The sequence below is a fragment of the Asterias amurensis genome, chromosome 16, assembly GCF_032118995.1.
Source record: "Asterias amurensis chromosome 16, ASM3211899v1".
Classification (NCBI taxonomy): Eukaryota; Metazoa; Echinodermata; class Asteroidea; order Forcipulatida; family Asteriidae; genus Asterias; species Asterias amurensis.
Genome location: NC_092663.1, coordinates 1,384,116 through 1,408,349, shown reverse-complemented (window position 1 = coordinate 1,408,349; position 24,234 = coordinate 1,384,116). Strand labels below are relative to the sequence as shown.

The window sequence follows — 24,234 nt, the reverse complement described above, 5'->3', positions numbered from 1 at the left end:
TTCATGAAGAGCGCCCTCAAGAGTTCAGATACTTATTGACATTCAAGAATTTTGACAATCGAGCGTCCTGTTGTCAAGGATGATGATTTTTACCATTTTCTGATGAGTGATGTCCTTCATTAAATCCTGATTATATTTGTACAAAACCGAAACACATGAGTAAATATGTTATAAGTTTCAATCGTTGTTTTACTGCCATAAATTGTCGTATTTCATGTATTTGTTCTTTTTGTTGGTTAACATTTTCTAAATCTAAATCTAATTTTCAATTTTTTTTTTTTTAATTAGGCCTAATCCCTTTATTTTTATCTTATCATAGTATATAAAAAGCTTTTCCAACATTTCCCATAATATACTGACTATTAATTTGATTGCTAACAAGATCAGGGCTCAATTTCATGGCTCTGCTTACCGGCGAACTCTGTGCAGTGTGATTCAATCGCTCACTATTTACCGGTTGCTCTGGGTGTCAGTGTCATCATGGCAGTGAAGAAAGCGCCAAATTTCTGTGCTAACTTGGTAGCTTCTTCTTCTTCCGTATTAGTTGCGATAACGTAACCTCCGGCCTGACGGCCGTCGGGAGGAGGGTTACGTTATCGCAACTACTTCCGTATAAGTACAGACTCAATTACATTTATGAGCAAAAAGGTAGCTGTTTGAAAGCGAAGAATGCCGAGTAACGTGGAGGGAGTATGCACTCGTTCGCTTGACGTAAACATGGAATTCCCTGCTTCCGTAAACGCTGATTCTTTGATCACAGTAAAGCAGAGCCATGAATTTTGGCCAAGAAAATGTCTGAAACTTTAATTATTAATCGTCAGTATAATTATTTGAATTTTCATTTGTGCTATTTCTATTACATTAGAATCACATCACAATGAAGAAGTCCACACCGACCACAGTGAAGGCAAAGTCAACTGCTGCAAAACCTAAATCCGGAGCAAAAGAGTCACCTGTGTCTAAAACAACGACAGGCCGACCCAAATCAAAGCCAACAAGAGCGCCCTCCGGTGATGGAAAGAAGAAAGTGGAACCTAAGGGTCCTTCAGCCGATGCGGACGAGGTTTTACAGTCACGAGAAGAGACGTACAAGAGACTGTGTGAAGAATCAGAGATGTCAACTGGTAATAATGAGAACACCCCCTAGTCCCAGTCCTCCAACATGCATTCCCTCTCCCCATCCCTCACCCCGCCTACTTACCCTGCCCCACCCTTCTTATGAATAATAAAAATAATAACCTGTTTTTATACATTGGAGGGTGTCCCAAAGCGCTTCACATTATTACCCCTGGTCACTGGGCCTTAAATCACTCCTTAAACCATCTCAGCTCCCCGGTGGAGAGTATGCAGCCTGTGCAACATTAATACGCGCTACTCGCCTAAATCAATCACAAGAACCAACTCTGCCCTCACAGGTACCCATTTACCCCTGGGTGGAGAGGAGCAATTATAGTGAAGTGTCTTGATCAGGGACACAAGTGTCATGAGCGGGATTCGAACCCACACTCTGCTGAACAGAAGCACCAGAGCTTGAGTGCGATGCTCTTATCCGCTCGACACGACACCCTACGGTGAATACGGTTTGTAGCTTGATCCTTCCCTGTATTGTTCTTCTTCTCCCGAAGATGATCAAAGCATACTGATCGAAATGATGATCCCCAGTTCTTCTCAGAACCAACACTACTCAAAAGAGGTTTACATATGGTGCTACTACCGTAAAATCTCACCTAGTTAAAATTACACACTTTCTTAGATAACTATCCCTTCCTTTTCTCTAATTTAGTTCCATTGAAACCAGTGAAGATAAGTCTTCCATTAATTGCAAGAAGAAATCTTCCCAAGGGGATCGCTGACGGACAACAAGAAAAATTGTAAGTGAACAGAATCAATAGTTGTTTTGCGTCGCTGCTAATTTGAAAATAAAGTTTAGCTGAAAAAAGGTAATGACAGGCCTTGAACTTCGCTCTTGAAAGGGCACAGCAATGTTCCTCTGACAAGGGGCACCACCACACCACAGCAAAATCATGGGGCACCACAGCAACAAAAAGACTGCTTTAAAGGCAGTGGACACTATTGGTAATTACTCGAAATAATTATCGGCATAAAACCTCATTTGGAAACGAGTAATGGGGAGAGGTTGATAGTATAAAACATTGTGAGAAACGGCTCCCTCTGAAGTGATGTAGCTTTCGAGAGAGAAGTAATTTGATTTGAGACCCCAGATTTAGAATTTGAGGTCTCGAAATCAACCATCTAAACGCACACAACTTCGTGTGACAATGGGTGTTTTTCCTTCATTATTAGGTCGCAACTTCGTCGACCAATTGAGCTCAAATTTTCACAGGTTTGTTATTTTATGCATACTTTAAGATACACCAAGTGAGAAGACTGATCTTTGAAAATTATCAATAGTGACCACTGGCTTTAAAGAATAAAACAAATTTACTGCATTTAAAATATTTCCGTATACATGTTTATGATATTTATAGTTTTCTTGTTTTATTAACAGAATAGAATCTTTGAGTAAACTGACTCATGTACGACTAGACAGAGAAAACATCCGACAAATAGACGATTTGGAAATGATGGACCTGTTACAAATCTCTATTTACAACAGGTAAGGAGAGAACTAATGCCTGAATTTAGTTGTCACTGTAGTTGTTATTTTCCGATGTGCCACCTTCATTGCTGTGGCATTCGGTTGGGACGTAAAGCCGTTGGCCTTGCATGTTGTGTAATGCACATAAAAGAACCCAGCGCTCTTATCGAAAAGAGAAGGAGATCGCCCCCGTGTTCCTGGCTGGATTGTACTTAATGTTACGCTTTTTACCAAAATTTTGGGGTTTGGCTCCTGGACTATTGTGTTATTCTAGATATTGAGGTCTTGTTAAATTTATAAATTCAAAAGTTGACTTTTTCTCGCTTCTTAGAACTGTATCAAGAAAATGGAGAACCTAGAGTCGCTTCAGTCTCTCCGCTTCCTCACACTTGCCAACAACCAGATTGAGCGTGTAGAAAATCTGACGGTGCTACCTGAGCTAAAGCTGTTGGATTTGTCATCAAATCAAATTCAAGAATTGAACACTGGTAAGACTAGGAACAAGTCTTGGAAGACTGTTTAATTTTAATACTCTTTGAGCAAGTTCGAGTGGGCACGTTAAGTGGACCCTTGGTCAACTACTGACCAGCAACATACAATGTACTTGCGCAGTGACCAGTCACTCGAACGACTTATTTGGAAGTCTAGTCAACCTTCCGCCTTTTTAGTGTCACAGGTTCCCCTCTGCGCTTTACATATGTTAGAATGGAACATGCTGTTGGGACCAGTGAAGAAACCATGGGCTTGAGGTTGGTTCCAAGTGGTCGACCACAGTAGTCAACCAATGGTTGACCAGCCTGGTTTGAGCAAATGGTCAACCTTTAGTTAACCATTGGGCACACTCGAACTTGCTCTAAGTTGGTTTGAAGTTAAACCCTGTTTCTCTGATTGAGCAATAGACTCATGAGAGTTAATGTTGCTCCTTTCTCAGCAGAACAATGATTTCTTTACTATTTTTTTTTAAAACAAATGTTCTGTATTTAAAGTGCATTTCATAAAGCACAATTTCATAAGCATAAAACTTGCTTTTAGCACAAAGAAACTTGCTAGAGTGCTGCATAGTTACCATTCCTGCGACTGGTACCCAACTCATTCCTTGCTTAGTAGCTAAAGACATTAGGCCCACCTCTCTCCTTCCACTGGACAAGTATGCGTGTTTCTCGTGTTTGCTTACCTTTATTTTGTATAATATTTTTTTCCCTTGAAATGCTGTTTTCAGAGGAGCTGCCGAGGTCATTGCTGATTCTGAATTTGGAAGATAATCCATGTTGTCGTCAACCAGACTACAGGTAAAAAAATATAACACCATCTAAGCGTTATGGGTAAGCAGTAAATTTCTGCTTGTGTACTCCTTATTTCTATGCATTCTTGGCTTCTCAGAGCTAGTACGTAAAATCTGCGCTTAGACAGTAAGCAGAGAATGGTGATTGTACATATTGTTAGCGCATAACTTGGCGGTAAGCAGAGCCATGCAATTGGCCCCTGCGGAGGCCTTTTTCATGTGCCCAATTTTATTAAGCATGTAAGCATAAAAACTTACTAAGCACAACAGAGAGACATTGCTTAGCAGAAGTGGTTTACCAGCCAAAATGCCATACAGTTTACATTGCTGCGACTGGTACCCAACTCAATTCTTGCTTAGCAGAAAGATCTGTTTTATGAAATATAAGGCCTTGCTGTAGACTGTGAATGGCTGAAGCAACCGTTACTTGAAGCTTGTTTCCGTTTCTTTAGAAAGAGGATCCTTCTATCCTTACCAAAGCTCAAGACGTTGGATGGCGACCCTGTGATGAGATACGAGAGGAAAGAGGCAGGGTGTGAGGTTTCGTCTTCTTCCAGTTCAGATGAAGATGAAGATGAGGATGAGATCTCGGAGGGCGACTCTGCAGAAAACGACATTAATGGTAAAGAGGAAATTAGTAAGAAGCATTTTTTGTAGATTGTGTGATGAACACTATCACGTTGCAAGGGTTCTTAAATCATAAAATTCATCGCAAGACAAATTTTCAGTATCACCATAGTGATTTGTATTGCGACATCACAATTTACTTGGCAACTACGATCAATCTTAGATCTTTGTGAAATCGGCCCCAGGTCCTAAAGTTGTGGATTTTTTGGGGTTTTTTTTGAGGGAGTGATAAACTGCATGGACTTACCCAGATCTAACCTTTGATAAAGTGAGGCCAACTGTTCTTTGTAGCTGGCTTCCAGATGTCTGGCTGACAGCCTGGGCTAGGTTCTGAGGTTTCAAACACCTTTCCACTTCTAATCAAATTTGTGGCTTACTGAGGAGCCAGTGACTAGTTGAACCTTTTTGTAGCATATTTCCGGTGGGCACTTGAGGGTTTTTAAATAAAAAAACAATTTACGATGCTTCTCATTTTTGTTTTCTTACCAGATGTTCTCCAGTTGTCTTCGGACCTCATCAGGAAATCCCAAGCCCGATCTAAGGAATATGCAAATGAGCACTACAGACATATGGAACAGCTCGTAGATGTCCGCAGCCAATCACAACTAGCTATGAACACAGCCAGGTCATCATTTGACATGACCCCAAGGTTAGAGGGCACACCAAGGTCAGAGGGCGCGACCTCTGCCCTTGGTAGTGGCAGGCAAAGCTCAGGGTCATCAGCATCGAGATGAAAAAACTTATTAAATACTCTGTGACTTTTTAATAAGAGGATGTTTTTTATGCAAGAGGATGTTTTTTATATAACGCTGTGTTAAAATGTTTTCCTTTTTCAAGAAATTTAAAATGTGTCCAGGGCTCCATTTCAAAAACAAACTAAGATGAGTTGTCAATAATGCGCAAGTCTTGGGACCTGTTAAAGAACGTGAGTTTGTTTCCTTGTCGGGACCAAAGTGGCTAAAAATGCTTGAATACGCGTGAGACTTACACAGTCTATAAATCTATTTGTGAGTTTAAGTTTCAACAAGTTCTGGTACAATGACTAAGTTAGTCACACGTTACCGCTTAAATTTTAATTCCTCAGACTAAAGACAGTTGCTTTGTCGAACGGTTCGGGGCAAGCTTTCGTATAGCGACCTCCAGATTCAACCCTGGTACCATTGTGTCTTACACATTCAGAATTGTGTTTGGGTGTTAACCATTGGTGTTCAACATTTAACTTGTGACTAAGCAAGTCATTGTACAAATCTAACTTGCAAATGGCTACATAAACACAACCAATGTTGTCTTAAAGGAACACCTTGCCTTGGATCGGTCAAGTTGGTCTTTGAAAAGCGTTTGAAACCGTCTGTTATGAAATGCATATGGTTAGGAAGATATTTTAAAAATAGAATATAATGATCCACACAAGTATCACTCGAAATTGCCTGGTTTCCTTTTACGTCGACAACTATTCGGTTGGACATTTTATGGAGTCAAAATTTTTAAACCGTGTTTCTTCGCGACGTAAAGGGAAAACCGTGCAATTTTGAGGCCTTTTTGTGTGGATCATTAGATTCTAGTTTTAAAACATCTCTCTAACATTATGCATTTCATAACAAACGGTTTCAAACGCTTTTCCAAGACCAAGATTAATCTCGCCCCTTTGTGAAATCAACCATAGGAATCTAATGTACACGCATCTAGTGAATGATGTAAATGTTTTGTAAATAAAATTGTTCTGAAGCTAACATTGTTTCAATATCCAGCTTTGACTTTCTTGGAATTTGATAACTATAAGTTCACATAAATGGTGATGGCATATGCCTTGTACATTCTCAAGTAGTTTGTGGATTTATTTTTGAAAGGAATTGGAAAGCATTGAGTATAAAATACTTGTCCATCGGGTAACAATCAAAATATATTTGTTCAAGTTGGATCAAGCAGATACATACATTCTATGATTTTATGAGCTTAGCCACAAGTCAAGTCATTACACATTCTGGTACTGAAACCAAGGATGCCTCATAAGTGAACTTAAAAATGCACGCCTGAGGAAACCTGTAAACAAGGGTGCTTGCTATGTGAACCAGAAACACCAGGGTTAACCCCTACCCTTACACTGTAGCTTGCAAGCCTGAGGAAACCTGTAAACAAGGGTGCTTGCTATGTGAACCAGAAACACCAGGGTTAACCCCTACCATTCCATGATACATGTTCCCTTATGTGCTCTACCAAGGACCTAGGGCTTACGTCCCATCCGAAGTACTCCCCTATCATGGTTAAGTATCTTGCTGAAGGGTACAAGTGCCATGACTAGGACTCGAACCCACACTCAGAAACACTAGTGCTTGATCCGATGCTCTTAACTGTCAGCAGCGACCGGCCACAAGCGACTAATAATATTATAATAATATCAAAGTCTAACATAGCTCACGTATCTACCAAACAAAGTACTCAAGGCGCTGAGTATATACAAACTTTCAGAATGATAGGTTATTTCAGTGATGAATTTTTAGACCAAATTATTTAGCACCTTATAAGAGTTTACAAGGTGCTATGGCAAATACAGCAGCCACATCAAGGAACACCGGGGCGAACCCCTTCTCTTTTTGACAAGTGCACAAGGTTCTTTTACATGCGTTTAACTTACACAACACATGGGACCAACGGCTCTACGTCCCATCCCAAGGACGAAGCAATGCTTATGTATCTTACTTAAGGACACAAGTGTCACGGCTGGGGATTCGAACCAACACACTCTGCTGACCAGAAACGGGGACTAAACTGGCCCCTGACATAGCCACAACACCAGAAGGAACCAAGGTAGTATCTTAAAGCATCAATCCTTATTTATTCAACAGTTCATTTCACTGTTACAGGACCATATACAAAGAGTTTTTACTATCGTAATATAATCAAAAAAGGGTTTTTTTATTATACATTTTTTACCTATATCTATAGTGTACCATTGTCTATGCCAACGATTTCCACTCTTAGTTCTGAATTAGCAATATGCATAGCAAAAAATACAGATTTTTTTTCACTTAAATGGTTTTGCTTTAAATCGACTGTAAACCTTTCATACAATGATGTGATTTTATCAAAGACAAACCACTTTACAAATATCAGAAAAAATTACATACAATAATATACACAATTGCCTTGACATTATTCGTTAGAGGCTTTTTTTCTTTTTTATATTATCAATAATTAATATCCTCAAACTGCCCCTTTAATCCCAAACAATATACACATTTATACATTACTACAAATCAAAAAGAAAATATAAATAACAGTAATAGTTGACTTGTAATGGAGACTAATGCAAACTGGTGTGCGTTTTTGCCAAGCAACTAAACCACATGATGCAGGGGACCTGTACAAATGGGCACAATTAGTCTCTTTTCAAGAGTATACGTTTACACTAAAATGGGCAGTGGACAACTACCGAGTCCTGAATGTCAAACAAAATTGTACATGAATGGTCTAAAGGCCGGTTTATTGTCATTCGCATGATGGAAATATTGACGCATGATCCTAAAAAACAGTTTATGGTCATCACCGAGGACTATAAACTGTGTTTTTTTATGATTACCACCGCGCGAGATCAAGATTCCCACCGCGTGACAGACTACAAACTGGCCTTAATGGGAGTATTGAAACACTTTTTGTTGGTCAATAACCAATGTTTGTTTCGGTCATTGGTCAATTCGACCGAAACGGTGATTGAGTCCTGTTGATTGGTTAATGCAGAGTTGCGTTTTGGCGGTCATAACCAGTAACCTCTGGTCATTGGCCAGTGATTAACCAGCCAGTGGCCAAGTCAACCGGAACAGTCAATGAACCCTGTTGATTGGTTAAGTTGATAACCGAAATAGAAATTAGTCAGGACTATCACCGCAGCTACAACTCAAAAAGTTTAGTTACATCATGAACAAAAGACTACATGGATGAAGCTATCAAACATACAGTACAATCTGTAAAATCAACATTGAAATTATGAAAGGAAGACACGTTAACTTTGGTCAAGTCTAGAAACTGTCTTTAAGATAGCTACGGTCTTAGGGCCAGGTCACACTGCAGCAAAAATAAAAACGATCAGCCTTTAAGTTTAAGCATCTTATTTCAGACCATGGCCCAATTTCATACCGCTATGGCAGAAAATGGTAATTGTGTTTACTTAGCAAAAAAGTAAGCAGGATATACCGAACTTGACATCACATGTTATTTCTGCTTAAGAACTATATTCTTTGCTTACCAGCTAACGAGGTAATGGAGTATAGTCTATTCTCATGGACCAGTAGCCTTTGTTTCAATCCGTCAGATGCGGGTTCAGATGCAAGTCTTGTACGGTATTGATTAATGGTTGTACTACTTCAAGCTAGATCTTCTGAAATGTTGAACTTCAAGAAAGACTCTGCTAGGGTAAAAATGTCAGGCCATTAACTATTTTTATTGAAATGTAGGACTGTCAGCTGTGAGTGTTTTTATCAGAAGTAAAGCAATTCTGTTTTCTCTCAACATTAATGGTCGTAAGAAAGTTACTAAGTGAAAAGCACTGAAGCTGGAAATATTTTAAACTATTTTCAGACAGGATTCCCTTTGTACATGTATTATTGTGGTTTGTATAAGTTTTCACCCAGAAACATTCGGGTAAATTTTCATTCAAAACAACCAAACAAAAGTAGAAAATAAAAAATAACAAATGAAAAAAAAAACAGATTAGCCTTTCCTTTGAAAGTTTCCAATATTTTTTGTCATGATTGTTTTTTAGTAGTTTTATAAACAAGAATATTTTTTAGGACAACATGTAATCTATACTGAATTGTTTGAAAAAGGAAAAATCAAGAATCAAATAAAACTATGATTAACGGGTAATGGAAGAAAATGATTATAATCTGAAATAATTCTGCAATTATCTGCATAAGGTCATATACAACTCAAACTAAACGATGGCAAAGTTACACATACCACATTTTTCCTGACTTAATAACTTCAAAGTCCTCACTATTTTCTTGTACATGGAAATAATAATTAAGTATTTTTATTTTCTTCACTGAAACTACACCCACCGTTCATTTCAAATTCATGGATAATTTCTTCCCCACATCAAGGAGTACAATGTATATGGGGACCAGTGAGGGCATTCCTATTATTGATAAGAAGCATGAGTACCAACTAAGCAACAAGGGCTGCATAATGCGCCTCGGTGACCAAGGGAAGGTACAACATAAAACTTGTCTTGAACAAAGAAGTTCTCTTATTGACCAATCAAAACCTTTGAATTCAAATCTGAACTGACCAATCACCCTGCAGGTTAAGGAAGTATACCATCCCTCTACACTTAACTTGTGTATCTACGTTATGTTAAATGTGCAGTGATGTTACAGAACTCAAAATCATATCAGACGTTTTTTCACGAACCTGGGTTATTTTGAGTTGAAAGTTATTTACAAATTCTGATTATACTCAATGTTATACTCTAAATTCTGAGCAATGTTTGGATTGAGGGGTTCGAAAATAGAAAATAGGGAACATGTACAAAATATGGTGATGAAAACAAGAACCCTAACCCTCCCCCCTCTGATCAATGCCTTTGAATATTAGGAGAGCTTTCGGACAGGGCTCAATGGGAGACTTTTGGACGCTAGGTGGCAGCAGACTTAGTCTCTATTGTTTACGTAATTCTGAGCGTGCGCACATGACCAAGAACAATGGATTTTACCTGGTAAGTCTGCTGCCACCAAGCGTCCCAAAAGTCTCCCATTGCATACAGCCGTCTCGCAAAAAACAATGCTAAGCAAAAACTAAAGTGGGGTACCAGTTGCAACAGTGTAAATTTTATGGCATGTTGGCCGGTAACCTGTTTCTGCTAAGCATAATTTTTCTGTGCTTAGGAAGTTTTTGTTAAGTGGACAATCTCCACTCAATATGGAATCTTGAAACTTAAAGGGCAACCAAGATCCGAAATAAAATATCATACTTAGAGTAGTTAGAGTTACCTTACTTAGTTATATAATCTAAACCTACAATATTCTGAAGGACTGAAGAATTTTTTTTTGTTTAGTATTAAGTTATTACACATTGGAAAGAAATAATATCAAAATAATATTGCTACTTAATCATAATTTGTATTCCTCATAATTTATCTCTTAAAAGTATTGGTGCATTTTGTACAAAAACGGGGATCAAATTTTTAGTCGGGCTCCGTAGAAATGTTACGCCAGCCGGCTTAATACTACCAGCTAGGGTTAATCAGTTAGTATGAAATTTTAGTACCCAAACAAGGAAACCTGCTTAGCATGTATTTGGGGTAAACTAGCTTCAAAGTTGCATGGCCCAATTTTTGTAGAATTTTTCTTTTGGTATTTTCTTTCAAAATCAAAACTTTTGCATATAAAAGTATATGCTAAAAACACTGCCCAAACATGCTTGGGTGCGTTCGATAAGCTTCCCTGGGTTGACCCCTGTCTGCCCCCGATACGATTGAATAGCTTTGACGTCATTCCAGGGGCTCACCAGGATCAGCTCCATGTGCCCTGCTTGTGGAGTGGGTCACTTTGGGGCTTGCCCCAGGTGCACGATGCCACCACGAGCGGGCGAGTGATCTTTCGGTTAGCTCTTGTCAGGGGCTCACCCGAGTGAGCACTGAGGGGTCGACAGGGGGGGGGGGGCGGGGAGTTAATCGAACCCACCCTATGTTAGCATATGGATATGAGACTAATGATGTTTTTATACAGTCAATAATTAATTTTTTAGTATTTAAATAACTACCACTGCTCAATATATGCTCAAGGGAGCTTTTTCCTAATGCCATTTCTTGAATCTATAAAAATAGCTTTGTAAAATTTTAATCTTATTTGTTTACTTACAAATTTTGTTTGTTTGGGCGTTTTGGGGTATTTGTTTTGTCGTTTTTTTTCTTCGTTTTTTTTTTTATGGGGGGGGGGGGGAGTGTCAAATTTGGCCAAAAAATTGAACCTTGCATCTTTAAATGGATGTATTGTTATACTGTGATTCTTTGGTCAAGTCTCCTGTCTTTACAATGACAAAGATTCTTCTTTTATTGCAGGGGGCCAGACTATTTATCCTCCAAGCCTCACTTTGAACACACTAACTTAATTGGAGGGAAGTGCAAGATGGCGTCACTATGAACTAAAGGATTCATCTAACCACACCCGGACCAAATATCATGGCTCTGCTCACCTTACAAGCAAATAATCAGCGCTTACTAATGAAGCAGGGAGTTCCGCGCCAAGCGTATTACAAAGGTTAGCAGAGTATTTATGTTTGTCCGCATGCATACTTGACGTTTCTACTAGCGCAGAAATTCAGCGCTTGCACAGCAGGCGGAGAATGGTGAGTGATGCGCAGAATTCAGCGGTAAGCAGAGCCATAACATTACACCCTGCGTTTCATGACACTAGTTAATGACTTCTGCGTCTTGAGAAATCATCTTGGAATGTTTTTGTATAAAGGCCAGTTTATAGTCAGTCGCACGATGGAAATCTTGACGCGTGATCCATTTAATGGTCATCGCTGAGGCATACAAACTGTGTTTTTTGTGACATCGCGTCAAGATTTCCATCGTGCGACCATTGTGTGACCGACTATAAACGGGCCTTAAATCAAGGTTTTAAAAAGTCAACAAGAGGACAGAATGAAGTGATTTCACTTCAAAGTATCCCTCAAATTGTTGTCAACAACTTCTAACTCAAACCAACAAAATACAGACTTCAGAACTCAAAAACTCAAAACGACAAAATTGAAAAAGAAAATTGTGATTCAGGTTGCTTGGTATTGAGGTTGAACTAAAAAGGATTTACAAGTTTTATAAAGGGAGTATATTCAGTGGAGGGTGTGGTCACACCATGTGACAATCTTATTTGAGTATAGTGTTGGTTCTGAAAAGAAACTCAAGTTCTCAAGGCTTCGATAATCGAATGCTCTGATTGTCTTCCGGAGAATGAAGACGATCAGAGCATACTATCATCAAAAAGTTGAGCTGTCAAGCATCGGAACTTTTCAGAACTAACACCACTCAAAAGACATTTACTTGTGCAGGCCTATATGTTTTGTTTCTGAAAGGGCAAGGGCACAAAGGCATTTTCTCCTTGGTAAAGGGCACCGTATGAGGAAATTGTAACTTTCTACTGGAGCTCTTCAAGGGCACCAAGGCATTGACCAGAGGGCATGAAGGCAATCTTCTTTCTTGCCTCCGTGAAGTATCAAGCCTGCACGTGGTGCAAACCTCAACTTATCAGTTACAGTGATCAATCCAAGAATGGGTCACAGGGGGTGGGTGGAAAGGGAGAGGTTGATGATGTGATTTCCAAAAATAGGGGTAAGAGTTCAAGAAGTGATAGTGACTGCACCACTTTTTGTCTTACAGTTGTTAGGAGGTAATCCATCTAAAGCTGCTTAGACCTGTTTCAGACAGGCACTCCATAGTCGCACCAAACCAAATTCTGAAATAAGTACATGAGAATTTTTGCATCTGTAACAGTTAGGAGCGACTGGACTCGCTAGAAGTCGAAAGATCTACTGTTGAAGTCGTTCGGAACGACCCTGGAGCAGCTTGGTTTCAGACGTTGATCTTGTCATGAGCGGAGCCAATGTAAATGTTATGTTTACATGTAGTTCGCCTGTTCTTGGTCGACCCACAGTCGCTCCTAATCTAGTTGGTTCATCGCGACTCTGGTGCACTTGTCTGAAACCAAAACTTATTTCGGTCGGCCAAGAGTTGCTCCTAATCTGTTTGGTTCGGCGTGACTCTGGCGTGTTGGTCTGAAACCAACACTCATTTGGGTCGTCTTAGAGTCGCTCCTAATCTATTTGATTCGGAGCAACTCTGGTGCGCCTTTCTAAAACGGGTGTAAGATAAAGTGAAGTGGTTGATAAGTGAAGTTACTGTGTCATGGACTGTTGACTGGGAAATCTGCTTGCCATCATCCGTCTTGTAGACTCAAAAGACTATCTTCACCGTCTCTTCATCACCTTAGTGGGGAGGTTCAGGGGGTGGAGCTCTTTTTCCACCTACAAGAAATGAAACAAAACGAGAAGATTAAAAATTGCGGAAATGTAAACGAGGACTTTTTTCCAAACCTCAGCTTGGGCTCCATCTCCAGCCTTCATTTGTTGTTGGAAACACAGTGCAGTAAAGTTGTATGCACACTGCTCCACAATTGTGACAGAGCCCAAGGTGGAGCAGGAGCCCAAGGTGGAACAGGGGCCAAAGTTGAGGTTTGGGAAAAGCCCATGATTCAAGTCCTGGAAGTGTAACAATGCTTGAAAATGAAATAAGTGTAAATAGTTACTATGTATAGTTTTACGAATGCTAACACGTCTAAGATAAAAATGGATTTTGAAAATGATGTCTTGAGCTCAAACAATGTACTTAATATTTTACTGATGGAGAAAACTGATGGAAGAAACATTGTGGACAGTTGACCATGAAGTGGTTTTATGTAGACTTGACTGTGTGGTGTTATGCAATACTATGGTTTGGGGACAGGGTGGGGTTAGATGGGGTAGAGGGGTGGGGTGAGATGGATGGGTAAGGGTAGTGTAGAGGGACATGGGTAGAGGGGCAGGGGTAGGGGGCAGGAGTGAGGAATAGAGGGAAAGGGGTGTGGGTCAAGGGGTAAGATAGAGGTAGGTTTTGGGCAGAGGGAAAGGAGTGTGGGTAGAGGGGCAGAGGTAAAGGAAGGGTACAGATAGGGGTGGGAGAGGGGCAGGGGTGATGAGTAGAGGGGTATAGTAGATGTAGGGGTTGGGTAGAGAGGTAGAGGAAAAGGGGTGTGGGTAGAGGTAAGGGTAGGGTAGAGATGGGGGTGGGTGAGGGGTATGGGTGAGGGGTAGAGGGGTATGGTAGATGTAGGGGTGGGTAGAGAGGTAGAGGGAAAGGGATGTGGGTAGAGGGGCAGAGGTAAGAGTTGGGTAGAGATGGAGGTGGGAGAGAGGTAGGGGTGAGGGGTAGGGTGGTAAGGTAGATGTAGGGGTTGGGTAGAAGGGTAGAGGGAAAGGGTTGTGGGCAGAGGGGCAGAGGTAAGGGTTGGGTAGAGATGGGGGGTTGTTGAGAGGTAGAGAGGTAAGGTAGATGTAGATGTTGGTAGAGGGGCAGGGGTAAGGACAGGGGTGGGTTGAGGGGCAGGGGTGAGGGGTAATGGGATAAGGCAGAGGTAGGGGTTGGGTAGAGGAGTAGAGGGAAAGGGGTGTGGGTTGAGGGGGCAGGGGGGTTAGGGTATGGGTGGGGTAGAAGGGCATGCATGGGTGATGGGTATAGGGGTATAGGTGTGCATAGAGGGAGGGGGTTGGACTAGAGGGGTTGGGATGGGGTTAGAGAGGAGAGGTGTGGGTAGAGGGGCAGGGGTAGAGGGGCAGGGATAGGGATAAGGGTGGGGTAGAGGGGTTAGGGTAAAGTAGAGGGGCAGGGGTGAATGGTAGAGGAGAAAGGGGGTGTGCGTAGAGAGAGAGAGGGGTGTGGGTAGAGGGGTTTGGATGGGGTTAGAGAGAAAGGGGTAGGGGTGTTGGGGCAGGGGTCAAGGGAAACACCAACTACTAAAGTCACAGCATGAGCACTGGATTTAAACTACACATGTATGTACTAAATCAACAGTTGTACAAGTTGAACATGACTTGACATTTAGGGATGTTGTCTGCTCAATAGTAGCAGACACTTTAGTTTGTTATCGAATGTAGGTTGAAGGAAACCTGCAATTACAGAATGCTGTCTGGCAAAGGTCAATGTATTCATCATGACGACATCATTAAAGTAGCATAACCGTTCATCACATTACCCATTCATGCTTAGTACGTATGTGTGAAAATGTATGTGCGTATGAAAAAGTATTTTGGCGCGATTCCATTTCAATGAATCACAATCACCCTAAACTAAATAGAGTTAAGACATCGCACAAGATCAAAGAAGAATGAGAGGGGACCAGTTGCTGTTTGACTTGATGCCTCTTTTGCGGGTTACCATTCTTGAGTGGACGTGTAGAGTGAATCGGCTACAGGCTCAATTAAAATGTCAGATTCTAGCACACTTTAAAGGGACCCTTTGTCTTGGATCGGTCGAGTTGGTCCATGTAAAGCGCTTAAAGGAACATGTTGCCTTGGATCGGACGAGTTGGTCAAAACAAAAGCGTTTGTAACCGTTTTTTATAAAATGCATATGGTTGGAAAGATGTTTTAAAAGTAGAATACAATGATCCACACAAGTTTGCCTCGAAATTGCGTGGTTTTCCTTCTACTGTGCGAACTAACATGGTCGGCCATTTATGGGAGTCAAAATTTTGACCCCCATAAATGGACAACGTGTTAGTCGACGAGGTAAAAGGAAAACCACGCAATTTCGAGGCATGTTTGTGTGGATCATTGTATTCTCTTTTACAACATCTTTCTACCCATATGCATTTTATAAAAAACGGTTACAAACGCTTTTCAAAGACCAACTCGACCGATCCAAGGCAACGTGTTCCTTTAAAATCGTATGTTATGAAATCGATATGGTTAGAAAGATGATTCAAAAGTAGAATATAATGATCCACACAAACATGCCTCAAAATTGCGTGGTTTTCCTTTTACTTTGAGAACTAATAATGGTCGGTCATTTTATGGAGTCAAAAACTTGACTTCACAAAATGGCATGCCGAGTTAGTTCACGACGAATAAGGAAAACCAGGCAATTTCGAGGCATACTTGTGGGGATCGTTTTATTACTTTAAAAACATCTTTCAAACCATGTGCATATAACAAACCGTTTCAAACGCTTTTCAGTGACCAACTCGCCCGATCCAAGGCAACGTGTCCCTTTAATGAATCAATACCAGGGGTGTGTTTTCGGGGCCATAACCAATGATTGTTTTGCTTAACCAATGGCAAGTCTAACCGAACCAGTTATTAATTACGACTTTGAAAAGGTACCACAGGGGCTTTGGATGAGCAAGGCGAGATAAAACACCCCTGGGAGCGAGGTTGGGAAAGGATGAATTGAACTGGCTGTTGTGCAGGCAATGTTTTATAACACCAACGAGTATGCAATGCTTGATCATGATGTTGAACATGTGTTGATTCATGTAATGAGGAATTTAGCAAGCAACACATGGTCAGGTTTACCTGGTCTCTCCAACTGGGGATTTATATCAACTGTGCACAAAAATTCAGCATAACACAGTTGAAATTATTAATTGGGCAAGGTAAAAGTAACTTGGGAAGAAATGTTGCAAATCCCTCAGGGTTTGCCCTTCAGCTGCTGCATATGTCTGAGCAGCCAAAAGAACCCATGGTAAAAATGCATTGAGAAAAGACTCTGCTAGGGTCATATATATAGAACCCGGAGAACGCCGAGTGTCTCATTGTGCATGCGGTTTCGTTGTGAGACCATTTTTATGGATGCGCATACGCCATATTTTGTAACGCATGTATGGCAAAATATTTTGCCATACAGATTTGCCATACAATGACATCATCATTGACCAATGAAAACACTAGAAACGGTCTATGTGCGCTGACATCTTGCCATTCACGCATCTCACGCAATGATAATTTGGCCAGACACGCGTATCGCATGGTATCGGATGATACGCTGCGTCCACAGACGACACAGAGGGTGGCCGAGCTCAGTGTTCTCCGGGTTCTATTTCTATGGCTAGGGTCAAAACATCAGGCATCAGGCCATGAACTTTTTTTATGTTTAGTGACTGGCCAGCAGGACCAAATAGCTTGTCATTTCACTAGTCCCATAAGTTTTTGAACTAGTCCAAGTTTCAAGAAATAGGGTAGCCTTTAGTCAAGGCGCACGCGGCACATCGGATGGCACGCACAACCCCAAAAATGTAACGCACGAAAAAAGACTATCACCGCGAGCGGCGAAGCACCTTTACCAACTCGTTTTGGGGCCTGATGTTTTTCTTTACATTTGCCAACAATTTTGGTGGAAGAAAATGTAATGCATAATGCATTAGCAGGGTGAGTTGCTGGCCAATAAGAAGCCACAATTACTTGCATGACGTCACAAGAACCGTTGATGCAAATTCGTTACATTTTCTCCCACCAAAATCGTTGGGGCTGTGCGTGCTATCCGGTGTGCCGCGTGCGCCTTGACTAAAGGCTAGAAATAGGGATACTTCTCAACACCAGACCACTCGGAGAGATTTCTGACTGGTCCTCTTGTGTTTTAACTGGCATTTGGAGATCGGACCACTGCTACTGTGCATGAATTTATTTATAGAATGTCAAAAGAAGTACGCTGCCAAAAAAAAAATACAGCCAGCAGACATTGGCAAAAAAATAGCCCAACAAATATCTTATTTGGCATAGTTTCATTGTGGAGCTTATAGATAACAAACGGGGGCTACTTAATTAAATGTAACTTTAATACATGTGGAAAATCTGTCTGATTGTAGTTGTGTATTTTTGGGGTGTCGTGGCTGTGCGGTTAAGAGCGCCGAAATCAAGCTCTGGTGTTTGATCAGCAGAGTGTGGGTTCGAATCCCGGTGGGGACACTTGTGTCCCTGAGCAAGACACTTAACCATAAGCTTCCCTCCACCCAGGGGTAAATGGGTACTGTGAGGGCACAGATGGTTCTTGTGATTGATTTAGCCGAGTAGCGCATTTGTTGCACAAGGGTGTATACTCCCCAAGGAGCTGAGACGGTTTAAGGAATGATTTAAGGCCCAGTGGCTAGGGGTAATAATGTTGGACGCTGCAAAGTGATATATAAAAACTAACTAATAGTATTATTATAATTTGTTACGATTTTCTACCATTCCAACAAGCATGTGCAACCAAGATGCAGACAAAATCCTGTTGAATTTTCAAAGATCATACTTTGAACAAAATACTCAAGACATCTCAAACCGTGAACCCAGGCATCTTAAGACACAGTTATCATCTTACAACATGCATGTTTTGAATCTTAAAGATGCTGATGATGCATATCTGTAGCAAAGACACAGTCTCAAAAACACCTTCTTGTAGAGCATTCTGTTGTTCTTACTTTGTCACTGGTCTTGCACTTAACAGTTTCCCAGAGACTTTGTACACAAATTTCTGTGTGGACCACCCAAGTCTTTGAAATCCCAGTAGAGTCCAGTAACGATTTTGAGCTACCAGCCCTGCAGTCTTGTGCGCTTCTTTCGACAAAAGAACACCCTGATTTGACTGTCTTGTCTCCGTGCACTCGGACCTTAGCTTTGAGCTACTATAGCTTTGTACTCTGGAGGGTTTTCCTCCGAATTGGAGCCCTGATATTGACTGTTTTGTGTCTCCATGCACTCGGGCCTCAGCATGCACTTAACACTCACCATCCTCTACTAGTGCGTTTTCTGATAACTGCTCCGTTGTGTAATAAACTGAGTCTACAGGTAAGTAGCGCACTGCGTCTGTTAATGGTGCCCAATGGTATCTTGTCATACATTCATTCTGCTAACGTTATTTTTCGTGGGGTCGATTTCACAAAGGTAGTCCTAACTTACGACTAGTCCTAAGCAATGCTAAGAGATAGGACTGGTCCTAAGTTAGGACCAGTAACTCATCCTAACTTAGGACTGGTCCTATCTCTTAGCATTGCCTAGGACTAGTCCTAAGTTAGGACTACCTTTGTAAAATCCACCCCTGAACCTTTCTACGGTAGTCACTACAGGCCATTCAGAAATAACAATATTCAAAAATTCCTACAAAAAAATTATCGGAACTGTGGCTGGGTGAAAAGAAATCACTGAATACAATATGAAAATTCAATTGAAAGTGAGGAGACCTTTGATCTAAAATATATCTGGTTCACTTGCGCCATTACTTTCTTCGTCATTGTATAGATGCATTTTGTAACATTATGAAGCCATTTAATATATCTAACAATTTTAATTTTGGGTGAGTGGGTAAAACAAAAATCAGGGAAAAAAAAAACACAATAATGAATGTCCCCTAACTAGCCCTCCAAACAAACCATAGTTTTGATGTGGCCTCTGTAATCGCATGTTATTGTTAGTGACTTGTATTTTATGATCCATGAATGTTAACTGACTTGGCATAAATGGAACCGCTAGGAAGTCTCAACATTGTTTACAATGGTTAGTTTCCCTGTACGTAAATAATTGATAGCATCATGGTCCCTGCGACTGCCTGCAACACCAGTAAAGAAGATTTATAAGGAAATAGAAAATACAAGGAAAACAACTTTCTGTCTGTTGGATGGCCTCGGATATGTCAAAGCAAGAGCTTGTAACAATAATCTACTTACCCCATTTTAAGGGGCCTGTATGCCAACATAACATTTGGAAGATGGAAGCGCGATGAAAATGTTGACGCAGTTTATAGTCATCACCGAGGCCTAAAAAGTTGTCTTTTTTTGATCGCGCGTCAAGATTTCCATCGCCAGACCATGATGCGACCCGACTATAAACCGGCCTTAAGTGTTATGTCTTTGCTTGCGGTAAACAGGGCCATGACATTGGGCCCTGATATTTTGTAAGGAAGTCAGGGTACAATACTTACTTTGTCTATTTTGTAACGATCTACTTGGATACGTCTTGTTTGACGGTGTGTAAGGTACAGGTTGTGGAAACTCATCCGACGATCGGAACTTGAAGCGGCTCTCGAACGAATCATCTGAAATAATAATAATAATAATAATAATAATAATAATAATACATGTAACCCACTTATCTGGAAAACCTAATCAAGGCGCCTACACACATAAGGAAAACAGCTGAAGAAAATAAGATAATTAGCAAAACAAATGAGTTTTCAGTTTCTTCTTGAATATGTCCAGAGTAATCAAAACACAGGGCTGTATGCTTCGTTTTTAAAAGGGCAAGGGCACCAAGGCATTTTCTCTTTGGCAAAGGGCACCCTATGAGGAAATTGTAAATTTCTACTGGAGCATTTTAAGGGCACCAAGGCAATGACAAGAGGCAACGGAGGCAATCGCCTCCGTTGCCTCCGTGAAGTATCAGGCCTGAAAACATCTACAAAAAAACATAAATTTCAAATTTATGGATAACTCAACTTCATCTTTAACCTAAGAAGAGGAAACACGTAGCTCGTGTCAAGTGATACATGTACTTCAATTAAATTTGTATATTTTTTTTTGTTTATTCTAGAAAAGAAAAAAGCTTTATACCAACAGCTCAGTATAAAAACAATAAATATTAGGTAAAACATCACTATGTTTTGAGGAAGTACAGAATCCAGAGTCACCAAGTTATCACGTTTTATTATACCATAAACATATCAACACAGGAGATCATAAGGCCTGATACTTCACGGAGGCATAGAAGGACAATTGCCTCAATGTCTCCTGGTCATTGCCTTGAGTGCCCTTGAAATGCTCTAGCAGCAATTTACTTAACGGTGCCCTTTACCAAGGAGAAACTGCCTTGGTGCCCTTGCCCTTTCAAAAACGAAGCTTACAGGCCTGCACATTATACCAACCAAACAAAAAGTACAGTGCCACAGTGGCCTCGGGCCAGTGGTTTCAGTGTCGGGCCAGTAAACTCATGACAGGACAAGTCCATTGGTCTTTTCTTTTCTTTTAAATCATTAGATCTTTGTCTCAAAAGAATGACGTTCAAGTGTTGAGTTCAAATCTCACAATCATCTTTCGATCTTGCTGAATTTCACCAATACCACAGACTGACAGAAGAGATAAAACTTCTTTTTGAATATTGTCTGTTCAACTAATACAGTTTAGATTATAAAACTGTGTTTTCATTTTGATTCAAGTCCCTTCTCATTTTGATTCTAGTTTTGTAAATAAAAACACTGTCCAGTAAAGATTCTTGGCTAAGTCCTGAGGGCTTGTGGATTTTCCCCAAAATCTGTGCCCATACATTTCAGGCATGCAACTGCCCGTTGAAAAAAAAAGAGGAACATTTTTCAAAGGCACAACGCAAGTGAGGAGCGAGGCAGCCGAAACGCCACGGGACATGATACCCACAATGGTACCATAGAAGATGTTGAGGTTTTCTATGCTCTGAGGTGCATTGTTAGCATGTACTAGGCTTATTTTACATGATTGTAGTTGTACACTGTTGTTGCCAGGCATATATTAAGCTTTAAAAAAAAAACATTTAAAAACAAAACAAAAATTATGTTTTGGTTTTTTTTGTCACGTTAAAAAAACGCGGAAATGCGGAAGAGTTGCATGCCTGACATTTATTGGTTTTCATTGAAAAGGCAGAGCGTTGTTGAGCAATGGTTAGTGCCAACAATACATGTGTACATGTAGGTGGGTTTTAAAAGGGGAATCACAAACAGGTAATGTTTTTTTTTAACCCTTTGAATCTGTTGTTATAGAAAGCGTCATAGCTAACAATAGTCTAACCCCGGTTCTTTTGTGAATAATGTGTGCACATCGATGAGGGGACACTTATTGGGTGACAATCATCTCAAATATGACCACTATTTAAAGGGAAGGTATGCGTTTGGTTATCACTGTAAAACCCAACAGCAGGGACTTGTCCGATAGTAAAGCATTTTGAGAAACATTTCAATTTGATGTAATGCAGTTATGTAAACAGACGCAAGTTTTAACATCTCAAAATTGATTTTGGTTCAATTTTTGCGTTTATCAGAACATGTATTCCTTTTAAAGATAATTCTTACTGGGTGGACATATTCACGCCGGATTTGCGGCGGTATCTCAAAAATACAACCACCTTTTGAAATAATAATAACAATACTAACAATGTAAGCTTTTATAGACCATGTGACCTCTGAGATCACACGAAAACCATAACATGATTCACGCGCATATCGCCGGGCAAAACCTATGTGTTTTGGCAGCCACCTAGAAAGTGTCTGCAATCTTACCATAACGACGTGTCTTTTTGCCCGGCGAAACATGACGTACAAAGTGTTTTTTTCAACAGAGGGCGGTTTAAATGTAAACATGGGCCATATCGTCTATATAGCGCCCCACAAAGATCGGAGCGCTTTAAAAATGAAATTTTTCGCAGATCGGTTTCCTTAAGTATACATTCTGTTGGATAAAAACAATCAACTGTTTGCAAAAACCAAAGGTACACTTTGCTTTTAGCCTCTTACATTATCTAAACGATGCACATATAGTTCCATGTAGTGATATGTATGCTGACCGGAATTCACTGTATTTTTACACTTATCATTTCCTGGTATGGTTGTACACAGGATGATGTCTAAGGTCACACATTCAAAGTATTTCATTTCAAGGTAAAAAGAAAGTTAACAAACTAAAGCCATAGTCCCCTTACAGCTCTACATGATTAATAATGACTTAGCATTCAAATCCGTCACCCATGTATGTGAATAGCCGTCGATTTCATCGAACTCTTCCTAACTTATGGATTAATTTCAGGACTTAGGACTTGAGAAAAGTTTATTGTTGTTTGTTTGTTTGGATGATCGTCCGTCAAGGGAACTCGGCAAACTCCCAAAGGGGGATATAAACGCCAAGCTGGCAACAACCAATCTCTCTCATACAAACATTGGTTTAAAGCCATTGGACCCTTTCGGTAAACAGTATTGTCCAAGGCCCACACTTCGTGTGTCACAACTTCTATAAAAAAATTTAAAAAACTGTGGAAATTTAGGCTCAGTCGGTCATCGGAGTCCGGAGAAAATAACGGGAAAACCCACCCTTGTTTTCGCACGTTTCGCCATGTCATGACATGGTGTTTATAATAAATCCGTAATTCTCGCTAACAAGAATTTATATTGTTTTTATATTTTCTCAAAAAGTAAAGCATTTCATGGACTAATATTTCAAGAGAAGTCTTTGACCATTACCTTCTGTACACCCTGTAAATTATTTGTAAATCTGTGAACTTTTTGTTTTGTTTTTCTGTACCGAAAGGGTCCAATGGCTTTAATGTCTATTATTATGAACTGCACAAATTAAGAAATTGTGATTCAGTAACAAGACGACACTAATTATTCTATAGTCATTGTGAAGTCAGCGGTTAGCTGAGGGATTCGAACCCACCACCTTGTGATTGCAGTCTGAACACTTGACCAGGGTGACCACGGTTCCCTTTCCATAGACATTAGAACGCATTGAACCCATCCTCGTCCTAACTCAAGATGACATTAATCCTTATGTTTCGTGAAATCGGCTACAGGGCCCAATTGATTGTTCAGGAGAAAAAACCCAGGCGTGATACTTCATGGAGGCAACAACGGCAAATTTGCCTTCATGCCCCTGGTCGTTGCCTTGGTGCCCTTGAACTTCTCAAGTAGAAATTTACAATTTCCTCATTAGGGTGCCCTTTACCCTAAGGAGACAAAAAGCCATGTTTACCCTTGTAATAATGCCTTGGTGCCCTTGCCCTTTCAAAAATGAAGCATACACGCCTGCAAGACATACTTAAGTCTCAGCTCAGGATTTGTTCTTTCTTTCCAGGATATGATTCAGTAGACAACCAGACAATTGAAGTCTGGCAGGGACACTTCAAAAATAAATATATAGCATTCTATTTTGACCTCCCATTTAAAGGCACCGGACACCTCGTCAAAGACCAGTATTCTCACATGGTGTGTCACAACATGTGTGCATAAAATAACAAACCTGTGAACATTTTGGCTCAACTGGTCATCAAATTTGCAAGAGAACAATGAAAGAAAGAACACCCTTGTGGCACAAATTTGTGTTCTTTCAGATACATAAAAAGGGCTTCAGGCCTGAATTCTTTATAGTTAAATGGGAAACTACCTTTTTCTAAAAAAATATGTTACTTCAGAGGGTGCCGTTTCTCACAATGT

At 40.4% G+C, this 24,234-nt stretch overlaps 2 pseudogenes; one reads left to right on the top strand and one right to left on the bottom strand.

Moving 5' to 3' along the window:
• Nucleotides 1-40: 40 nt before the first annotated feature.
• LOC139948795 (uncharacterized) lies at nt 41-6,308 on the top strand (annotated as a pseudogene).
• Nucleotides 6,309-7,317: 1,009 nt separating this feature from the next.
• Nucleotides 7,318-24,234, bottom strand: part of LOC139948740 (uncharacterized) — a 29,907-nt pseudogene continuing 12,990 nt past the window's right edge.